The sequence below is a fragment of the Typopeltis vanoorti genome, chromosome 17 (genome assembly GCF_054136105.1).
Source record: "Typopeltis vanoorti isolate ZY-2024b chromosome 17, IOZ_Tvanoo_1.0, whole genome shotgun sequence".
NCBI classification, from domain to species: domain Eukaryota; kingdom Metazoa; phylum Arthropoda; class Arachnida; order Uropygi; family Thelyphonidae; genus Typopeltis; species Typopeltis vanoorti.
In genome coordinates this window covers 113,366,111-113,389,803 of record NC_143565.1, presented here as the reverse complement: position 1 = coordinate 113,389,803, position 23,693 = coordinate 113,366,111, and the positions used below count along the sequence as shown (strand labels likewise).

Here is a 23,693-nt window from a genome sequence, read left to right as displayed (position 1 = left end):
TCCTAACCCTTTGTCGAAAGGGCATTTGCACTCCACCACTTCTTCTAGCAGAAGGCTTTGCTCCTAAAACCCCATGTGGTACAAGATGCAACGTGTTGTGTTTTTTATGTTAAATAATTTCTTAAATAATGAGTTCGAATAAATGTCAGGATTTAAAACTGAATTCTTCTGAAGTTCGCTCAGAAGAAAAATATAAGACATTGGTCAAAAAATATATGTTTTAATTCTTCTCACTTCGTCTCAGAGTATGCTTTGAGAAGAGAGGTGGGGATTACTAGAAATAGTTGGACTGGGTTTTACCCGTGGATAAAAGAAGATCTCCTTTGAGCAGGCGGGACAAAAGAAGCTCGCATACCTGCCACGTTCCCTTTTTCACTTACTGTTTTTTGAAACTATCTATGAGGGAACAGAATATCGCCCAAAGGAGAAAACAGGGGTGTCGAGATCACGAGCTTATCGAAATAACTTACTAGTTTCGCATCATCTCTCTCTCTCTCTCTTTCTCTCTCTCTCTCTCTCTCTCTCTCTCTCTCTCTCTCTCTCTCTCTCTCTCTCGGCTTACTTAACTTCCTGCTTTTAGGGGATTTTTCTGGTAAACACACAAGTGAGTATGTGATGTAAGAAGGTCGAGCTCTACGGGACTACAACCTTTAACTAGGCGATATCAAATGGCAAAAAAGGTCACCGTGATTTTTGCGAATAGGCGCTGTTTGATCGTCACGTTAACCCCGATATCGACATGTACATGAACACCCCTCGAGAGATTCCAACGGCAGATTTTTCCTTTCAAATCAGGTGAAGAGAAGTGAGTGGAAGAATGTTTATTGTTAGGTTATACGTCGAATATCAAAACGTATTCTCTCTCTCTCTCTCTCTCTCTCACACACACACACACACACCCTATACAGAACGCTTCCTAACATATTACAACTTACTTGAATCAAAGTAAAAATCCTTTTGTTTTCTTTCGTTTCGTTTCAGAAGGCCAAATTTGACTTTTTATTTAAATAAAACTGCATTTTGAACACTCCAAATTTTCTCACTTTTCTTTCCATCAAAGAATTTAATTTCCTGTAAACTATAATTTACAGGAATTAATAAATAATTAATCATTTATTAATTATTTACGAAAATAATTTTATAAACCCTAAAATCTAAAAATTAATTAGAATATCGAAATACACCATTTATATTTTGATATATGGAAAAATAAATAAACAAAGAATAAATAGGAAGTTATCGTAATAAGGCCGTGTGGTGGCCGGGATAAGAATAGGCTCACTGTAGTCCGATGCATGTCGTACGAGACGACTAAAATGGGTACCCTTGGAGGGCAATGGATGACAATGCTGTAGCCAATGAAGTTCTAACTAAGGCTTGTTTGTTGCTGTTTGATCGTCAAACAGCAACTTACTTATCTTATCTTATCTTACTTACTTACTTATGTAAGTAAGTAAGATAAAAGGATTTTTATCCTACTTACTTACATATTAAATAAAATAGTTTATTTTATTTAATATTTATTTTATTTTTTTAATTTATAATATTTTTATTTAATTTTTTATAAAATAAGACTATAATATTTTAAGTAACCTTAGTTATGAGAAAAACAGTGTTGTTATATATATATATATTAGGATAACCAAGTTCTTTTATAAACTTGGTTATTTTAACTCGTAATCCCAAGTATGCAAACAAATAAGTTTGCGCCTGAAACAAAGTTCAAGTCTAAATAAATATGATACAGCACCAGAGCAACTCATTGTAAAGGTGAGTAAAGCTCTGATCACTATTCTTAGTATTTTCCCATAATGTAAAGCACATCTCACTAGAAGATGTATACTGCAATGCGTTATGGGTGGGGTCACTACCCAAACTGGTTTCAACCTTTTTTGAGGTCTCCTCAGTGAGTAGCTAGACCCTAAATACCAAGGTTGAGCAATTGAAGCTCTGATCATGGTAGGAGGGTAACAGCAATAGCCGACCCTCAGTTAGAACTTCATTGGCTACAGCATTGCCATCCATTACCCTCCAAGGGTATTATTGGAATCAATCATCAATCACCGCATCTCACGGTCGATTGATTCCTCTCCTCTACTCATTCATACCAAGATTCCTTATATCCTTTTAAGGACTGGCTTAAAGGGCGAAGCAAGAATGCTTTTCATCTTCTCCGTTATCTGTAGAGGACAGTGTAAGGATAAGGTGTTATTGAGCTATTAAAGCTCTGATCATGGCAGGAGGGTAACAGCAATAGCCGAGCCTCAGTTAGGACTTCATTGGCTGCAGCATTGCCATCCATTATCCTCCAAGGGTATTGGATTGAATGAATCAATCCCATACCAAGATTATAGTAATACGGATCCTTATCAACTTTATCTATAGAAGTTGCAACAAGGTGTTTTTATTTTTAATAAAAATCTCTGGAGAAGATACAGATGTAATAAATTTTTTAACCTAGAGATATTGTATATTAGGATAGCCAAGTTATTTTATAAACTTAGTTATTTTATAACTTGGTTATCCTAATATACGATATCCCCAAGTTAAAAAATTTATTCCATATATATATATATATATATATATATATATATATATATATATATATATATATATATATATATATATATATATATTTTTTTTTTTTACCTGAGTAAAAAAAAAAGAAAAATAAAAGGAAATAATATAATAATAATAATAATAATAAAATTCTTCAGATATGTGCAAAATTTGTATGGATGAACGAAGTAACTTGCATTGTCAGGGGTATACAACAGCATGGAATCTTTGGCGTCCGGAATCAAATTAAAACATGGTGCTCTAAACTATTATTATTTTTATTACAGTATTTCAGCCTTATCCATCAAAGGTGGATACGGCATTTACTCTCGATTATATTTTTTTTTTAAAAAAAAAACTTTTGAAGTGAAAATCAGAGCATCCAGAAGAAAATCAACCACTGTACTAATAGTTGGGTAACATACTGGCTAACACTGTTGTCGCAACGAACAAGTTATTGTTTTTTTAATTATTACTTTTGCGTATCCTTTCATTCATAATATCTACCTTGCATTCCCTCTCATCCCTTTTTTTTTTCATTTTTTAAAATACAAATTATAATTAACAAAATAATAATCTGCGTCATATAAGAACAGTATTGCATTTCTATATTATGCAAATCATAATTGTTAATTAATATAATTAGTATTATGTTAAACCGAGATCCTCTTGTGGATTGTAAACCATTTCAAGGAGGTCTGAGGACACCTGTCGAATATTAGAAATAATATCCGATTTAATCATAGATTTGGGATGAATTTAGAATTGTACAACGGAGAAGTAGTGTTGTCTTGGGTAGAAAAAGATGCAAGATTTTTGAATATTCTGGAGGCTCTAGATGTAATTTTTTACAAGAAAAGGCTGGAGTCAACCCGAAAAGAGAAATCTGAGTTTTTGATCTTTTTTTTTTTAGATCTACATATCATCAGAGATACAGGAAAATAGCGAAGACATCCCTGTCTAAAGCATTAGTTATGGACGTCGTTGAACAGTCTTTGATTGGAAAAGGACTCCGTACTTTTTTTCTTTAGGAAAAAAGTACGGAGTCCTTTTCCAATTCAAAAGAATTTTGAATTTCCCTGTGTTCTAGGGCTTTTTCGAAGCCCTAGAACACAGGGAAATCTGAACAATGGAAGCCATCCACCACGATATGAAGTGAGTGACCAGAGAAGAAATTAGCGATCCATTTGCCAATCAAAGATTTTATTATTCTATTTCGCGTATCTTGTTACTCTTTCACTATGAACTATCTTTAAACTGAATAAAATAAATAAATAAATAAATTATTCATTATTTACCTTCAGAATATCTGTAGCGTGCAATTTATTCAGTTTTATTTATATTCTTATTGCTTATGTGTCTTCCATTCAAGAAAGATTGTAAATCGATAACACGTAAGTATTGTGCGCGTGTTAAGAATTTTTTCGAACATTTTATTTTATTTTATTAATTTATTTATTTATTTATTTTGCATTTCTTAATTTAATTTTTTACATAGTCTAGAAACACCAAGGATGATGAAATTCATCTCCCTCATTGGCAAATTAATCCCTAGAAGTGGTCAATTTAAAAATAAAAGGGGAAAATATTGGTTTTATACTTTACGATAATAGAATTTTTCTTTTGTTCGATGGTTAAATCATATATCATTCCACTATTTTTATTTATTTATTTAGTACCTTAAAGAAGCATTCACTGGCTCTAATTACACCGTACTGTATTTTAGGCAAAGATATCAACTATTTCCATCAGATGGCGCCACATAGCGAATGCATTGTTTATTTCTTATCATCTACATTACTAAGATTTTCAATTAATCTACACCAGGGATGCACAAACTTGTTAAGGCCGACGGCCGCATAGTTCCACTGTTGCTTATGGGAGGACCGCCAAAAAAAACTTGAAAGTTATCTACCATATATTGTTTATTTTATTTATACCTATCATAATTGTTACAAAAAAGGTAATTAAAAGTATTGATTTGACAATTGTTTTGATATTTGGTTCGAGTTTTGTAGTAGCCAACCGCAAAATTGATTCTAATTTTCACCAATCAAGCGGTTCCTATTTTTCGATTTGTTAATATTCATGAGTGAAAAAGTTTGTTCACAAATATATGTTGAGCCAAAGAGGCTTGCACATTTTAATGAATTATCTAGCAACCATTTATAATTGTTTTTATCGACACAACGATAGAAGTTTAATAAATTGCCTTCGTTAAATTTATTTCGCAGGCTCTCATCGTTTTGAATGTCGATGAGTTCAAGCTGTGCTGATTCCGGTGCCTTTTCGGGCAAAATGGCAAAAGGATTGCTAAATAAATCTAGCAACGGTTTCACTTTTTTAAAATCAGAAAAGCGATCCTTGAAGGCTGATATCAAGTTATCAATCTTTTCAACATACACAGTTTTGAAGTTGACATTGAACTTTTCAGAAACTTTCTTATAATTAGGAAAATGGGTGTAATTCCCTGACTTCAGTTGGATTTGAAATTGATTTAGCTTGTACTGAAAAGACAAAATGTGGCCGTAAAGTGGAGTAACCAATTGATCTTTGCCCTGAAGTCGCGTATTTAACGTATTTAGTAATGTCAACCAGAAAGGCTAAGTCACACAACTAGCCAAGTGCAACTTGGCTAGTTGTGTGTGTGTGCAGTTGCACTTTAAAGAAACAAGAACGAACGAAACTATTTGCCAATCCGGATTTTTTATGTCAGGGACGTTTTTGTTTTTTTCAGTCATGAAGATTTCAATTTCATCAATTAAATTTAGGAACCGCTCCAATCCACGACTTAGCCACCTCACTTCTGTGTAAAAAATTAAGTCACCATATTCACTTTCAATGTCTTCAAGAAACTTTTTAAATTGTCGGTGATTAAGGCCACGGGATTTTATAAAATTAATCGTTGAAACCACAACTTTCATGACATGTTCAAATCCAAGTTTCTTAGTGCACAAGCTCCTGGTGGATTATACAGTGAAATTGTATCAACTCATCGTCGTGCCGTCCCAAATGCTGTTTCAATAATGTTACAAATCCAGAATTAGCTCCTATTGTGGAAGAAGCTCCGTCAGTCGTGATACCTGATAATTTTGTCAGATCTAAATCAATTTTGGAATACTGTTCCAAAAGCCCAGTGAACGTGTCATTACCTTTCGTTTGATCTGACAATGAACTCATTCCAATCAGCTCCTCACTTACCTCAAACTCTTGCGTTAGTCCACGTGCAAATATTAACAACTGGGCTGTGGAAGTAATGTCAGTTGATTCATCAATAGCTAATGAAAAATAGGCAAATTTCTTTGAATAAGATGTTAATTGGTCCTTCTCATTTTCCGACATTGCAGTAATTCTTCTTTGCACAGTCATCCTGTTTAACTGAATTTTCTCAACATTTTTGGCTGATTCAGGACAAATGTTTTTAGCAGCTATTTCAAGGCAATCTTTAACGAAATCTCCGTTAAATGGTCGGCACCGTTTTGCTATAAGGCGAGATATTTCAAAACTAATTTCTGTTGCGATTTCTGAATCTTGAATAGGTTTTGTAAACATCACTTGCTGACCTGTCAATTCTCGTTTCATAAATGAAATCTTTTGTTTACGTAGTTCTTCGAGTAGATTTGAAAATGTAGAATGCAGACTTTCATAGTGTTTCCTTATATTGTATTCTTTTGGTATGGCTACAACATTTTTGCAAATCAAGTACACGATATTATTAAACGACTGCAAAAACCATATTTATCGGTCCAGCTATCCTGAAACTGCCGTTTTTCATCCTGTAGTTTGTGTTTCCTACTTGGCCCTGCTTTATCCATTGTACAATTTATTTTTTACCGTTTCCTAGGGGTGATAATTAATTGTAGCAACCGCACCTACGAAAACGAAATACTCATATGACAAATAGACGAATTATAAAATTTGTTAACATTATTACTAACCGATTATCGTAAGTAGACAGACAATCGTGACGTCACAGCTACTTTGCTTTGCGCATGTACCATTTTTAAAAATTACCTATCGTGTAACTTGTTAAAGTTAAAATAATACACGCGCCAGCAAATCAACGGAGGGCCGCATGCGGCCCGCGGTCTGTGCATCCCTAATCTACACACTGACGTGTCTTTCGTATCCGTTTCTTGGCTAGTTGCAGTTTAAAGAAACAAGAACGAAAGAAACTTATTTTAAATTAAGGGGATATAAAATCCACATTGTTTCGAAACCGAATCTTAGCTCTTTATGTTTAAGTAACGAAAGAAACTATTTATCTAGTTGTCTGTTGGTAATTATTATAGCGAATTCCCCCCCCCACACACACACAAACACTTTTTAACTGTCTTCTAAAATATTTCAGTGAAAATTAAAGAGTAAAACAGCTGTTTTAATGGTATTTTAAAGTGAAAGTAAAGTACTGACAAGCAATTCCTCGTAGATTCAAAGAGATGAGAAGATGATTGAGACAACTTTGTCAAATAATTTAGCTCGAAACTAATAAAAGTAAAATCGAATGGATTTATAATGATATTTTAGATTATATGCTGAGATTGCAAATAGTAATTAGTTTTATTTTATTCTAAATCATGCGTTCGAATACCATATAACTATTTCAATTACTTTAAATCATAAAGTGCTTGCGACAGATCGATGTGGTGCCTCTTGAAGGTTAAGAATTCACGAAGACCGTTGATACCATCGTTCATTCATATTCTCGTGAGAACTTAAGGAAATTAATACAAATTAATTTAATATTTGTTATAAAATAAAATAAATATATTATCAATGAATTCGCCTATTTAAAATTGACCTTTTTATGACTGAATGACTTGAATTATTCCCTTTGTGGAATACAAGGAATTATAAGATTTAGTATTAATTTTTTAAAGTTATATTTTTGTTCCGTTTCGCCAAAACCATATATATATTTAAAAATCATAATTAGTGAAATAAATATCCTATAAAGTACTTGCCAAATCCCATGTGGTCTAGTGGCTAAAACAACAATTGCAAATGGAAACAAACATCGCATATATATATGTAAATAGCAACTTATTTCTAAGGATAAGTAATAGCATTGGATCAAATCAATGTGTAACTTATGCTCTATAAAGAGAAACGACTGCTCAAAGTATTGTAAAGGACTTTAGGCGGAGATATCCTCTGAGCATGTTATACTGTTGTACATGAAAATTAAATATCAATGTAAAACGTTTCCTTTGAAAAGCATGCTATGCACATATTGTATATATATTTATTCCGAATATAGGTGCTTTGGATTAATAAAATATCGTGGTCTAGTAGTTAGGATACCGGGCTCTCACCCAAGAGGCCGGGTTCGATTCACAGAAAGAGAGAAGTAATTTTTATATTTCACTAAATAATAAAACAATTTAATTAAAAATCATTACTTTTTACTAATCGATATTTAGTATTTTCTATTATGACTTTTAGATGAGTTAATACGACAATTCTGTGACTATGTCACTTTCTGCGAAACAACATTGGTACTTACAAGTACTTTTTATAATCGACTTAATTGTGAAAATTACAGTAATGAGGATTGAGGTCATCACTTCTCGCAATAATACTTTCTATATATAAAATTTCTATATATATATATAGTTTCTATATATATACTGTATAATCATTGTTGATTTATTCATTCGAAATGTTTCGGGCTGTAATCACAGTCCACATTTATTCATTATTATTATTATTTATTCACATTATTGATACACAGTCAAAACAAGATTTAAACAACAAATATTACTTAAACAACAATTTGACTGGTGATACAGAACAATTCAGATTCCACCCAAGAATCTAAGAATAGTCCGTCAGGTAGCGTCGTAAAATATGGACTGTTCCGAATAATGCTGTTTTTTGTAGGTCATATGGGGTCACTTCGTTGATGTAAATATTTGGAGTTGAAATTGCATGAAGTGCACGGATAACTATTGGGATAACTTTAGTGTGATTAAGCCAAGATATTTATTAATTAGTAATTAATAAATATTTATTATCGATATTTAGTAATTTTTTCCAGTTCTTTGTTCTTATCACTGGTACTTCAATATCGATAATCCAAACCTGTCGATGTCCGATAATAGTGATGTCAGGTCTATTGTGTTCAAATGCCGATCAGTTTGTATTCTAAAGTCCCAGAGAATTTTTGCTGTTTCGTTTTCCAATACTGTTTCTATTTTATGTTGCCACCAGTTATCAGAAGTAGGAAAGCCTTATTTTTTGCATACATGCCAATGAACTATTTTGGCCACTTGATCATGGCGTTATTTATAGTCAGTTTGAACTATTTTGCTGCAGGCACTGATTAGATGTTGTACAGTCTCACCTTTCTGATCGCATAATCTGCATTTGCTTTGATTGTATTAGTTTGTAATGCCTGTTCTTGAGCTGCTAGAATAAATCCTTCTGTTTCTTTTTTAATATATCCGGTGTTGTAGCCATTGCCATATCTTGTTCACGTCAATTTTGTCCTCAGTATCTCGAAGAAATTGGCCATGCAAGGGTTTATTTTTTCAGTGCACATATCTGTTATTTTTTGTTCCTTTTTGTAATCGGATTTGTTTCCTGTTGATTTTAGAAGGCCCTCTTGTGTAATTGCTTGAAGAGTTATTGTCGATGTAACTTTTTAAGCTAATTTCTTCTTCTTCTTCCACAGTCTGTCTCACTTGCAGCAGGCCCCGTCCACCTATTCTCCTCGGTAGGTACAACCGGTCAACATCACTTCGTGGATGTAATGCATGATGCATAGTCATTAAGTTTCTAGTTTTGCGCTCCAATTTGTCCAGGTCTTCTTTTGTCTAATCTATTAAGCTAGCTGTGTATTGGATCATTGGTATAGCCCAAGAATTTATTGCTCTAAATGTGTTTAATCCATTAGTTTTGTTTTCATAATATTTCTAACTCTTTTGATGTATTCTGATGCAGCCTGTTGTTTAACTTTCGAGTGGAGAATGTCACTGGCTTCTAATATTCCTAGGTATTTATAGTGTTCTTTAGCTGAAATTTCTTTTATTTCTCTTGATCAAAATTAAAATTGCTGGCGTCATTAATTTTTCCTCGTTTAATAGATAAAATTGCACATTTATCTGAACCAAATTTCATTTTGTTGTTCTGATTGAAAACACGAACTGTCTTCAGTAAAGAGTCTATTTGGCTGTGTCGATTTTCCATATAACTTCAAGTCATCCATATACAACAGATGGGAAATTTTAATATTACATTAAAATGTTACATTGTTTTCTTCAGAATCATAGACAAATGTATGTCACCATTGCTCTTCAAAGAAATGTTGAAGAGCAATGGTGACAAGGAATCACCTTGGAAAATTCCACATTTAATGCTAATATCTTCGAATCGTTCGTTATTGACTACTAAAGTTGTTTTCCATGATTTCATAGCAACAGCCAGAAAGGAACATATGTTTTTGTTAATTCCAAATATTTATAGTGATTTTAGGATCTAGGAGTGTGGGAGGGAATCGAATGCTTTCTTATAGTCTATCCATGCCATGTTTAAGTTAGGTTTACGTCTTTTTGAATTTCTGAGAATCATTTTATTAATAAGGATCTGGTCTTTTGTTCCTCTGGATTTTGAAAATTGCCTTTTTGTTCAGTTGGATAAATCTGATTATGTGATAAGTAGTGGTATATGGAATCTGCTATGATTGCAGTGAACAGCTTAAGCATAGTTGGCAAGCATGTTATTGAACGATAGTTACTTGGGTCTGCACCCTTATCCTTATCTTTCATGAAGAGAAAAGTGCGCCCAGATATCATCCAGTCTTCCACTGAGCCTGACTGCAACAAATAATTAAATTGTTCCGCCATTCGATCATGTAGACTGGTTTGATGCTTTAACCAAAATCCATGTAGTTGGTATTTACCAGGTGCACTCTAGTTTTTTAATTTTCTGGCTTGTGTGTTGACCATTTCTTTAGTGATAATGTCATTTTGCATTTGTTTTTGTTTGATTTATGATTCTCTTTCCTTAATTCACGAGGCATCTTTATTGTGTTCAATAGGGTTATCTCAAAATTTCTTACGAAATTTGAGTGTTTCTTCCTTTTTCTGGTGAATGATTGTTTTCATTTGTATTTCCCTGGATTGACTGAAAGAACAGACGTTGGTTCTGTCGAAATTGCATATTTTGTTTCATATTGGTTTATTCTTTGCTTCATATCTTTTAATTTTCTGTGCAGTCGCTTTAATTCTTTGTTTTAGCTGTTCAGTAACTTCAGCAATTGTTTTGTTGGACAAATTATGTGTGTTAATCAGTTTGTTTCTGATGTTATTATTTTTCAGCCGTCCTTTTTTAAGATTCTTTAAGTTGCTCAAACATATATACCTGCTGGATTTCTGTTTAGGAGACGGAAATCATTATTAACACCATTCTGCAACATAATAAAAAAAAAGTGCATAATTCACATGGCAAGAAAAAATAAGTCTTATTGCATATATTGCTGTTCATAGCGTTTATATTAGATTGATCTAAGATGTAGAGTGCAAAGGACTTTAGAAATAAGAAATGATCAAGTCTTGAGACAAAAATTACTATCATAATGAAACAAAATGAAACATTTTGTGAATTTTAAAAAGAACCAAAAGTCTAGCAGTTTTATAGATATGAATTATAGGCCCAAATATACAAAGATTTTCAAAGATATGACAATTTGAAAAGAAGAACTACATTTTATAGATCTCAATGACAAAATCTGAAGAAAAGCACAGCCAAAGTTGTCTGCAACAACAGAGAAATTAAAACTTTACACAAAATTAGAGGCAGTCCAGAAAAGAATCAATAATATTAATTGTTTCAGGGAAGATATATGAAGGTATAAAAAAAATAAAAAAAAGAAAGCAAAAGAGAGTACCATAGGGTATCATCATCATCAGGCCTTAGAAGTCACCACTGAATCTCTTTAGAGGACGTCCTGGTTTTCTTTTCCTAATGGTTTGTAATTTAAGACTTGTTTTGGTAATCTTTCTGTTTTCATTCTCTGAATGTTCCGCCCTTATATTTTTTTAATTTTTTCTATTACTGATTCTTGGTTTAATTCTTTCATAATTTCTTCGTTTCTTTTGTGATCAAATAGGGTATACTTGGCAGTTTTTCTCATAAACTTCATTTAAGTGTTGTTAATCTTTGTTTGTCTTTTTGTTTTATCGTCCACATTTCACTTTACACAATAGGACTGTTAGGGCTGATGTATTATACACTTTTAACCTGGTTTGTTTTTGAACTTGTTTAGGTTTAAATATAGAGTTGATTACACCTGTTGTTTTTAAATATTTCACAATTTTTAGGTTTATATCTTTTTCATTTTCATATGTAATCATACATCCTAGGTAGTTAAATGAATTCACCTGTTCTAAGATCTTGTTATCTCTTACTATTTTAGTAATAGATAACAAGATCCTGTTATCTATTGGATCTTGTCCTTTAAAGGCCATCATTTTTGATTTTTCTATTGATATCATCATTCCATAATCTTTGGTGATTTCATTCCAATTCCTTTTTCCAATTTCATTCCAATTTCATTCCTTAAGGGGTGTACAGGATATGATAGTATTACATGAAAAAAATTACATCATTACTAACTTCCAATCTACAATTTTCCTCCAAATCAGTCTGTTACTTGTCAAGACTCCAACATTATCAGATCTTATATTTCTATCGTCTAAGGCACTTTGTACCGTATCCATCCACCTATATCTTGGTCTTCCTCTGGGTCGTTTTCCTGCCAACCTGGCAGAGAACATTTGTTTTGCTAATCTTTCCTCGCCCATTGTGTTTAAGTGACCATACCACCTAAGATTAGACTCTACTAACACATTCTTGGATGCTGACAATGTCAAGTTCTTTCCTAATATCTAATATGATATTTCCATTGATGCCATCTGTTCACGCCTGTAATCTTTCTCAGGACTCTCATATCTGCAGTCTCTAGTCTTTGGTCAAGTGTTTTACTTCTGACCCAGCTCTCAGATCCATAAATTAAAACTGATTTGAACACTGTCTTGTATACAGCTAATTTAGTGTTCCGACTAATTTCTTTCTTATTCCATATACATTTATTCAAATGACTTCCAACCATTGCAAGTTTTGTTGATTCCGTTGTCTATTTCCATATTAAATTTATCATCTTCACTAAAAATCATGCCTAAGCAGCTGATGTGTTTTACTTGTTCTATAGGTTCTCCATTCACAATGCAGTTGATATTTTCAATGCTTTTGCCTATTTTCATTGTCTTTGTCTTTCTATTGCTGACCTTCATACCATATCTATTACAACAGTTATTCAATTTAGTAAGGGAATCTTGCAGACTTCTAGCGGATTTATTTAGAAGTATAACATCATCCGCATAAAGCAAAGAGCTGACATTAACATCTCCAATATTGATATCAGGTTTAATACCACTTTCCTTCATAATGTGATCCATATAGATAATGAATAACAGAGGGGATAATGCACATCCTTGTCTGACACCAGATGTAACATTAAACCATCTTCCTGTACTTCCTTCAATTCTAACTGCTGATTTACAACTCAAATAAAGACTAAGTATTACTTGATATAATGCCCCATTGACATCCATACAACTGTAGCGTTTTGAACAGCTTCTCTCTTGGCACCTTGTCATATGCCTTTTCCAGATCGACAAAACTTAAATACAGATCTTTGTCATACTGCCATGATTTCTCAACTATCTGTCATAAAGTTAAAATCTGATCCTGAAAGCTTTTATTTGGCCTGAATCCCGCTTGTTCTTCACCAAGCTTTTCTTCCAAAATCCTCCTCAATCGTTTCTCAAGTATACTTGCGTAAACCTTACCAGGAACACTCAGTAGAGAAATACTTCTGTCATTCTCACATTCAGTTTTATTTCCCTTTTTATATATGGGTACTTTAAGACCTCTACTCCAATCATCTGTACTTCGTCCCTCTGTCCAGGCCTTCTGAACGATGCAGTGTAGCCACTGTAAGACTTTTATACCTCCATACTTGTGTATAACTCGATGTAGCTTAGAAATACCAAAGCGCTTTACATCAATTTTTACAGAGGTGAAGTCTCATGAGAATGTTACAAAAATAACCTTGTTTGTCTATGTGTTTTTTGTAAATAACCCTATGGGAATTGCCTGTAATTACTATTTTAACTAAAGGTTCTAGAATATCAAAAATAAAGGCAATGCTTTGCCATAGGAACTTTGTATGGTAGCTATGTAGAAGAGCACAAGAAAGTTGTTTACGATTAAGTGTGTGAGAAAATTGTTTGCGATCTCTGCGCATGAACACCTTCAAAGCAAAGAGATCCGTTAGTTTCAGAGAAGTTTCTGCTGCCCGACAGAAACTCATCACGGAGAAGATGAAAGAACGGGTCGGCCTTAACAAAAAGATCAAGGAGAACTGCCGATTTCTTCGGGATTTACAACCCTTTGTGCAAGATCCCGAGAAGGCGAAAATAAAAGGGGACTGAGCCGAACATCGAGAGGAGAGGTCTAGTTGCCGAAGAGAAGAGAGGCGAGGTCCAGTTGCCGAGAGAGCAGGTGCAAGGTCCAGTTACCGAAGCAGGAGAGGCGAAGCGCTGTTACCGAAGAGAGCATAGAGGCAGTCGGAAAAGAACCAGAAGTAGTCGGATCCAGAGGACCAGACTTAACGGCAAACCCACCCCAGAGGAAAAATTGGGAGAACAGCGAATGTAAAGCCAAGTGCCGGTCGGATGTCCTAGTGCTGTGGGAAGTCAACAGAAGCCAAAAGCTGCAGAGCGATCTTCAAGTCTGTATGCTGAAACCTCTTGCCTGAGCTTTTGAGTACCAGGAAGATTGCAGTCCAAGACCCGCTAATATTCCGACGAAACGCCCCCTGAAACAAAACTCTCCAGACGGAAACCTAAGGCCTGAGATGAGAAAACCATAGAGACTTTAATGCAAGACCTTTGGAAGGTGTCGTGACAAAGAGCCTCTGTAAGTGTGTCCCATCTTTTTATGTACATTCTTTTGTAATCTAGAAGATATGTCATGGATGGACTGATAAGAAATAGTAATAAGAAATATCTATAAGAGGGTCCCTGATTTGTTAACTGGAATATAAATTGTAAGATAACTTGCCATGGCTAGCTGTTCTCTTTATGAGTAAATTAGTCTCGGCAATTTGATTTTCTTCAGCAGAGAAGTAACAGAGTAATTATATTGTATAGTTATTTAATATTGAAAAGGGAAAGTTTGTTTCTTTATACCATGGATCGGCAACCTTTTCAGACTCTCGGGCCACATTCAACTTTTATTTTTAAGGATCGGGCCGCAAGCATTTAATTAAGATAAAATAGTGAGTTAAAAATACTTAAGTTATCAATTTTCATTCTATCAATCTTACAAAACACATAAATGTGTAAGGTACGAGATATGAAACAAGCATGAAAATAAACTTCAACGAAAAATTAATATCACTTTAAAAAAAGTAAGATAGTTTATGCATCAAATATGTGTGTCTCCCTGCTTAATGTGACTTTTGCGATTGTTTTCCCTTAGCCAAATTATCTAGATCCATTTGATAACCTGGGGTGCCAATTCGAATCGAAGCATGCAAATATTCATCAGTCAGTCGAGAAGAAAATTTGTTTTTTCTAAACCTCATGGCAGAAAATGCTTGTTCGCAAATGCATGTGCTTCCAAATGCGACCATCATCTTCTTTGCTAAACTGATTAATTCATCATACTAAATACATTACTCAATAATTCAATATATGGGTCATATGCCATGTAAGTATGGTCAACTTTTATGGACCGCCAAAAATGCATTTTTGAGCCGCATGTGGCCCGCGTCCGCCGACCCCTGCTTTATACAAAAAGTACAAAGGATAGGCAGAGAAAAAACCTCCCTATCGCTTATTTAATGTACTTTGTTTTTAATATAAATAAATGTGTTTTAATTATGTCAATAGAGTGCTGCCTGATTGTTTATTTTACAATGCACTGTTCCCAAAAACAATATCGGACTTGTGAGCGGGAAACCAAGCCAAATGAGATAGCCGAAGCATAGAGTTAAGTGCAAATACACGACGACTGTTTGTATAAAGTTTTTAAAGAATTTGTGTTAGAAAGAGAGAGAGAGAGAGAGAGAGAGAAATCAACCAGCCGTATTACTGAGTTTTATGCAAATTAAAAGATACTGGTGACGCAGTCTTATCAAATAAATTTTCTAGTATCCATAGGCATAAGACTCGTAGTGCGAAAGGTAGATAGAATAAGTACGCAATAGTAAGATGGAATAGTGAGAATAAGAAAGGAATATATATAAAAATTAATAATAACGGTATTACAAAGGCACAGCAACCAAACAGGCTATAGCACACACCGTTTACACTTGAGCATTTCTGGTCAAATATCATCTACTCCATCTGACTTTCCACGTTTCAGGCTTCTGAATGTCTTTTTCTACTTCAAGTATGGATATGTATTTCTGATTGCATGCCTGTTGATTGTTATTTACCACTGTGCTGTCACTGTGCAATTTTTCGAAATAATTACTCCCATACATCAAGGATATCATTTTCTCCAGTTTTCATGTCACCTTTATTCATCTTTAATTCCTTCTACAGCACTCTTTTCTCCATTTCTGAGCTTCTTCAACAACCTCCAGAATAGAGGTTTATAGCCGAAGGGCTATTTCATTTAGATTTAAAATAGATTTCTGTAAGTTATCTTCAGAATTTGTAATTATTACTTGATCGTCAGCAAAGAGGAGAGTGTTTAAGTTCACAGTAGGAGAAAGTTTAATACCCTGATGGAATTTTTTATTCCATTTCATTATTATTTCATTTAGGTAAATATTAAAAAGAATTGCTGAGAGGGGACATCCCTGTCGGACCCCTTGGTTTATCTCTCTCTCTTGTGTATGATAGCTCGTGATTTAATCTTATTTGTATTTGATTATTTTCATATGTACTTGTGACAGCTTTCAGGATATTATTTGGTATTTGTCTTTCTTTTAATATGTTAAATAAAACGTTTCTTTTAACTTTGTCAAATGCTTTTTCAAAGTCAATAGATGCAATATGGATTTCTAAATTGTATTCTCTTCTTTTCTCTATTATTAATTTTAGGCAAAAGGCCAGGTCTATACATGATCGTTCTTTTCTAAATTCATTCTGTACTTCTAAAATAAAGCCTTTGGAATATTTTATTGGTTTGTTATTTAAAATTCCGCTATATATTTTGTAACAGAAATTTAGAATATTTATACTCTCTATAATTTTAAGGGTCATCTCTACTACCTTTTTTAAATAATAGGGATCACTATTGCTATTTTCCCCCATTCTATTGGTGGATTCCTTGGTGAATAGATTTTATTTTAAAATAATAAGTCTTTCTTTAAACCTTATTCCTGATTTTTTTTTTTTTAAGTTGCTCAGATCAGCTCGCAGTTTGTGGATTTTTCGTTCCAACCGGATTTTCGATGGTTCAGATTACTTCATCCTCGGCTATACTTTCGCTTGCAGTTTGCAACCAAGCTTCACTGGAATGACATAAGCTGTGCTGTATAAGAGCTGATTTGTTTCCTTTATGCCGTTGGTTGTGATTTTTTTAATCATTTGCGTCTAAGATGTTAACTTAGATTTATGTAAAGCTTTTAATTGGTGGTATCTTACACGGTCATTTATGGAGTTCATATGTTCCAATATCTCTGACTTCATTTTACGCTGCACTTCTGTCAAACATTCTGAGGTATGTCGTCAGCTTGATGTTTACTGAGTTGAATTCCAAATTTTGATATAGCTACTTCCTGATGATTTTCTGTTACTGGAGTTGTTGGTTTATTAGGTAACTTTTGCAGCTCAAGTTCAGTAAATATTTTGTTACGGAAAATGAAATTCTTTTGGTCCATAAGTCTTTGTTCTGTTATTGCAAATTCTGGGAATTTTTGTTTCCAAATTAAATGCATACGCTTTCTGAAACCTCGTTTTTCTGATGTTGATCTGTAAAAACATTTCGTAACTTCTCTGTTTTCTTCTACAGTCCATTTTTTACGTTTGGTTTCTTCCAGTCGCTTTTCAGCTTCCTCTCCTGATTGCCCAGCAAGGAGAGCCGGGTCCTGTAGCCCACTTGTCGCCTGATGCCCAGGATCCCCAACATCTGACGCAGTCCTTGATGACCCAGGCGTCAACTGATCCGGTATGGATCTCTTCTTACTTTTCACCATTAAGATGGGGAATGGAACACTGCTAATCTGGCTCCTCAGTTGAGACCTGTCTGACAAGGGTGGCCCTACTGGCAGCTATGCTACCCGCCAGAATAGCTCTCAACATCACTGAAGCACGCAAGCCCCACCGCCACGACAAGGCCGTGTTCCTTCGGGGGTATTATTATTATTATTATTATTATTATTATTATTATTATTATTATTATTATTATATGTAAAACCTCCAGGGAGTCCAAAGACTCATCGAGGGAGAGTGTGCCAACAGCATCGAACGATTGATTCCCTTCCAGCTACTAACTATTTTTAATAAGATTTAATTAATAAATAAAAAACTACATTGTTAAAATATCTGTTAACCTGATATATCTATTGTATATTAAAAATTCTTTTAAAAAAATATTTGTTTAAAAAAAAGTAAATTAAACTGCACATAAAAAAAAATAATCAGGTTGCTATTCAAAGTGATTATGATCATTTCTCAAAACATTAAAACATTTGTTTGAAAGAGAGCATAATTTTTCTAGTTGGATCTCGAGCTCCACAGACCAATGAAACGATAGCACGCGACAAAAGCGTGAAAACAGTAACTCTTGCACGGAAACTTGTATAATACGCAGAATGCAATTTCCTTATCGTTATTATCAGCATAATGAAATAAACCACAGCAGCTTTTATATTGCACCTTTTTTATTACAGTATAGATATAAAGAACGTAATAAACATTTTTCAAAAGTCGGGATATCTTTATCTAATCTATGCAACTACAAAAATATTAATAATTTATCGCATTTAATGAACAGAAACAACAGCCATCTAGCCTTGTCAGACAACACCAGAATATTCTGATAAACAATTAGAAAATTTAACTTTAAAAACACCATAGCAATGTTTTTTGCTTATTGTAGTTTAATAATATTTTTTAATTTTCATGTGAATATCACCGAACTGCAGCAATTATATAGTTCATCGTATTTTAAATGGATCATTAAAGAAATAAGTGATAATCTTCCATACGTGATAATTTTAATAATAAAGCCACAATATTATCATATCTTATACACGCCGTTTTCGAAAGCACTTTCTGAATATGGATTTTCAAAATTCCGGTTATTTTCTTGACCTGTTTGGTATTTCTTTCCGCTCGCTTGTTTCTGAGATATTTTGATCACGTTTGCAATGGCGTCGGAGATAATCACGCATTTCCAATTTGTTTATGAGCTGTCTTTTTTTTTCTTTACTTTTATATTTTTTCTTCACCCCCCCCCCCTCTTTAGTTAACTTATATTGGTATGCGTGTAGGTGACCTTGACTGTTTATCCGATCTTCTCACATTTTTTTTTTTTTTTTTGAGCATCCTTCAGAATGTACATAAATACAATCAGCGCCATAAAAGAAAAGAAAAATAAACTGCAATAAATGTGTTATCTAGCCTTGCTAATTTCTCTACGAAAAAAACTATTATATTTTATCATTTTTATTCAATAATAAAACGGTAATGCTAACAATAAAACTTTATCAGAAGGTTACAAAACATAATTTCTTGGTTAATTTAGCAGTCTTCTGTTATTCTCTTTTTATGTGAATGGTAGCCCCTCCCCCCGGGGGATTTTGGTTGTTTAGGTTAATTAACCATTGATCCTTCCTTAACATAGTTTTTTAAGTCATTTTTCTTTCATTAATAACGTTAAAAAACTATCTTATACACATCGTTAATAAAAGAAAAACAATAGAAAACTTCAATTATTTTAAGAATGAAATGTTGAAGTTTTCTATTGTTTTTCTTTTATTATAATCGACTAATCTCAAATTTTATATTTAGTTGGTTTTTGACCCCAAAAGTTTTGTGAATTCTTGATAAGATTTGTACGTAAATATGTTGTAACACTTAAGCCAGATATGAATAGCTTGTATTGATGAAATGTTTAAGTTGAATCCTAAGAATACTTTAAAAATTGCACTTTATTGGTGTGAACGTTTTATTATTATTATTATTATTATATTTATTATTATTATTATTATTACGCGACAGTTCCAAGGAGTCCGAGGAATCATCGCGAGAGGGCGCTCTAATCCACTCCGCTGAAAAACACCACACCATTTCCCCTACTACTTAATATTACCACTACACATAACTACCACCAACGCCATCTATCCTCCATTATCACCAACAGTATTTTTTTTACTGTAAATTGTTTGTGCTTTCGTTTCTCTTTTTTATTATTTCTTTTCCCCCTTAGAGATAATACATAAAAATAAATACTAATTAGGATTACAAATATTGCCTCATCTATGAAATCACGAGAATGTATTCAATCTTGAGAAGAAGCTGCTATTGATTTCCAAACGGTAGGATGATAAATCGTATTCCCCCCCCCCCCCCTCTTCGGGGAATGAAGAAAAAAAAAGGATTGTATATCATAAAATCTGTACTCTCGGGACTACAGATTTTGTGATATACAATAGTTTTTGTTTGTTTTTTCCTGTCAATATTTTTAATTCTGTTGTTAACTGAGATTACATTGATTATTCTCAGATTTTCAATGGCCTTCATGTATAAGGGCTAGGATGGTTCATTATAGTGTTATATCGTTCTTTTCTGCTTTTACTTTTTACTTTTTTATTTGAATTTCTGAACATTATTTTCATATAGCTTCGACTATTTGATACAAATATAGCACCCTGGTGTAAAGAGAGCGGTCTCCACCCCGTATAAACAAGCCCTAACTAAATTTGAAAGTTCTACGAATTTCGCGATCGTCTTACAAATCTGGTCAAATTTTATGTATTGTGGATTTTTTGATCTCAACGGTTTCGTAAATTCTTGATAAGATTTGCACGTTTCTCCTAAAAATGATTTAGGTATATGTTTTGGTCAGCATTCTTTCTAAAACGTATTTTAATTAGCAATTTTAAACATTGGATTTATTTGCTTATGGGTTGGTCGTGGGGGATCAGTTTCATAGGATATGCTGTTATGTTATAAATAAAATATATTAAATAATATAATAATATATTAATAGTATATTATTATATTAGTATATTTATTATTATATAACATAATAATAAATAAAATATATTAAAATAAAAATAAATAAAATGAATTTTACTGTATCACTTCAGTAAGCGTATCATGTATAATATATTCTCACTTTGATTAACTCATTAAAATCTTTGAAATTCTGTTCATTTTATTCTGTTTTTTTTTTTGTATGGTTTTCTTTTCTGCAGAGGTTTACAGCCAAACATATATAGAAATAGGACTATATTTAAAAACAATTACGTTTTTGAATAATCAGAAAATGTATGAGGAATAATCAGAAAATGTATGATTCTACTATTATAAAATAAATATTTTGTATCTAATCGAATTTATTCTGCCTTTATTTTAAAATTTATATACCACAGTTATAGATTAATCTACTTTAGTCCCATATTTCAAAACATTACTGCTCGGAAGTTTTCTTTGTTTTTACCAACAAAACTGAAGTTTCTTTTTATTGTTTTAAATTTTAATTAAAAAAAAATGTAAAACAAGCGATTTTATCGTTGTTGGTAATACTGATAACAATCATCTCCAATTAAGTTCGCAAATATTTGAAGAGATCCTGGTATTACTATGACGACAAGAATAGTATTAAAGAATATTTTCATAATAAAAAGTGAAATATAAGTCATTATAATAAAGCAGATTGGATGCCACTGACGATTTCTGGGTTCTTTTTTTTAAGAAAATTTAGAAGAATACACTTCGATACTGTGATAAAAAATGATAATATTTAAATTACATAATAATCTAAAATAAAACATCAATATTCAAAAACATTAAAAGCCGAAGAATAATATTCAAATAAGAAATATAATAAATAGAAGAAATTATTTAACATCCCATGTGGTCTAGTGGCTAGGATACCTGGCTTTCACCCAGGAGGCCCGGGTTCGATTCCCGGCATGGGAAAGCAATATTTTTTTTTCAAATTTTGCAATAATTTAATTTTATCATTATTATTACTCCTATGATTTTCATACCACTTCCTTTAATTTCTCACAAACCATTCAAGGAACTTCTACAGCTGCTTTTCTTCTGTTTCTATTTTTGTGGCCATTCGTAACAGTGGTATTGATAAGAATGTTCATGGCATAATAATTTTATTTTCATTTAAATTTCATAGTGATGAAGTACGATGCACATAATCATCGAGAATCAGTTGGATGAGATGAGAAAGACTTCTAATAAATTTAAATTGAGAGAATCCATTGTCTTTTAATTTCATATCGTAAGTTGAGCAACAATCACAATTTTAATTTCAAAAATAACAAAACTATAGTATTTATCAATATATTAAATTAAAATAAATGAAAGAGCTAAAACTTCTAATGTTCAAGAAATGATATTGCTTGTTGACAATATTTTCGGAATTTAAATAAGTGGAAGGAGTATTTTAATTGGTCACGATCTTGAAATGAATTTTAGTTTATCTACTAGATGGCAGCACACTCAGTTGTAATAATTGTCTGTTTTACTGCAGTTCTCGAATGTAAATGGCGCATTAGGCTCGGTAAATTTATATATTTGAAAATTTTTCCAATAATATTTTCCAAAAAAGTGAAGTAAAGTAAAAGAAAAAAGTAAATTTTCCAAAACAACATGAAGAATAACTTTATTTTACATAAAACGAAGTTAGCTGTTTTCCTCGCATGTCAATTGGATTAGCCATGTATGAAAATATAATAATAACAATAATAATAATAATGCAAAAGATTTATTATTATTATTATTTTATGCTTTTATATATTTTTTATATTATTATTATAATAATTGTATATGTAAATAGGTTATATAATAATAAGCTATGATATTGTTATTAGAAAAAAATTATGTACATTTATATCTAAAAAAAAGCATTTTGTGCTGAACAGAAAACGTAATAGTATACTTTATTGTAAATACTCTGTATGATGATAAATAAAATGTTATTCCAGTTTGTTTATTTTTTAAATTATTATCATTACATGATAATAATTATTTAAATTATTATATTTTACGTGCTAGCTAATCGATGCTTTCAGGTGAAAATTGTACCTTTCGTTTTCAGTTTTAAGTGTATTATTCATCTGAAATTGACCGAAATAAAAAAAATAATAATAAAAATAAATAACTCAGCAAAATATTGAGGCTTACAAAAAATTGCATTTTTGCTTTATTTATATTTTAAGATAAGATTTAAATAAGGCTCGATACTCATTATGGTCATATCTAAGTGTGTTGAATGAGAAATAGTCTCATTCAACACACTTAGATATGGGAAACTTTTACATCATGTGCTGCAGTGCTCAAGCAATTATGCGAAAACCTACTCGCCAAGCAAAAAATTTACTCCCCCCAAGATCCCCTCGTTTTTGAAATATGTTCCAATACATCAATAGGAGTTCCACAAATATGATTAATAGTGCTGTACTTTTTTTATATTATTTTAGTTGGATAAAATTCTATTTCTGTCTCTGCAACCCTTCATGGACTAGTAGGCAAGGGCATTTGTCGAGCCCTGGTCATAGGTATTCATTCCTGCGTCAAAAAAAAAAAAAAAAAAAAAAAAAAAAAAAAACCACTGAATTTAAGTAGCGAAGTTTAATTGACTAATGACGTCATGAAACCATGTGATTTAATAAATAACGCTTTCATATAAACTAGGGTGTTATTAAGTGTCAATATTAATAAACTATTAAATTAATACTCTTAATTTTTTTAATTGTTAATTTAATCAGGTTTGTTTTAATTTCTTTTTAAAAGTGTTAAACTATCCCGATAGATGGCGAAAGAAGGTCCATTTTATTTCCATTAGTAATGTGCTCAAAAACGAAAGTAAAGATTTAAACTGTTAAAAAGAGGGAAGGCATTTTGTGAGGGAAATATAGC

The 23,693-nt window shown here is 32.4% G+C and overlaps 1 non-coding gene across 1 annotated transcript; it reads left to right on the top strand.

Annotated features, from left to right (window-relative positions):
• Positions 1 to 21,662: 21,662 nt before the first annotated feature.
• Positions 21,663 to 21,734, top strand: TRNAE-UUC (transfer RNA glutamic acid (anticodon UUC)). The gene has a single exon. It is a non-coding gene; the product is annotated as a tRNA-Glu (tRNA).
• The last annotated feature ends 1,959 nt before the right edge of the window (positions 21,735 to 23,693 follow it).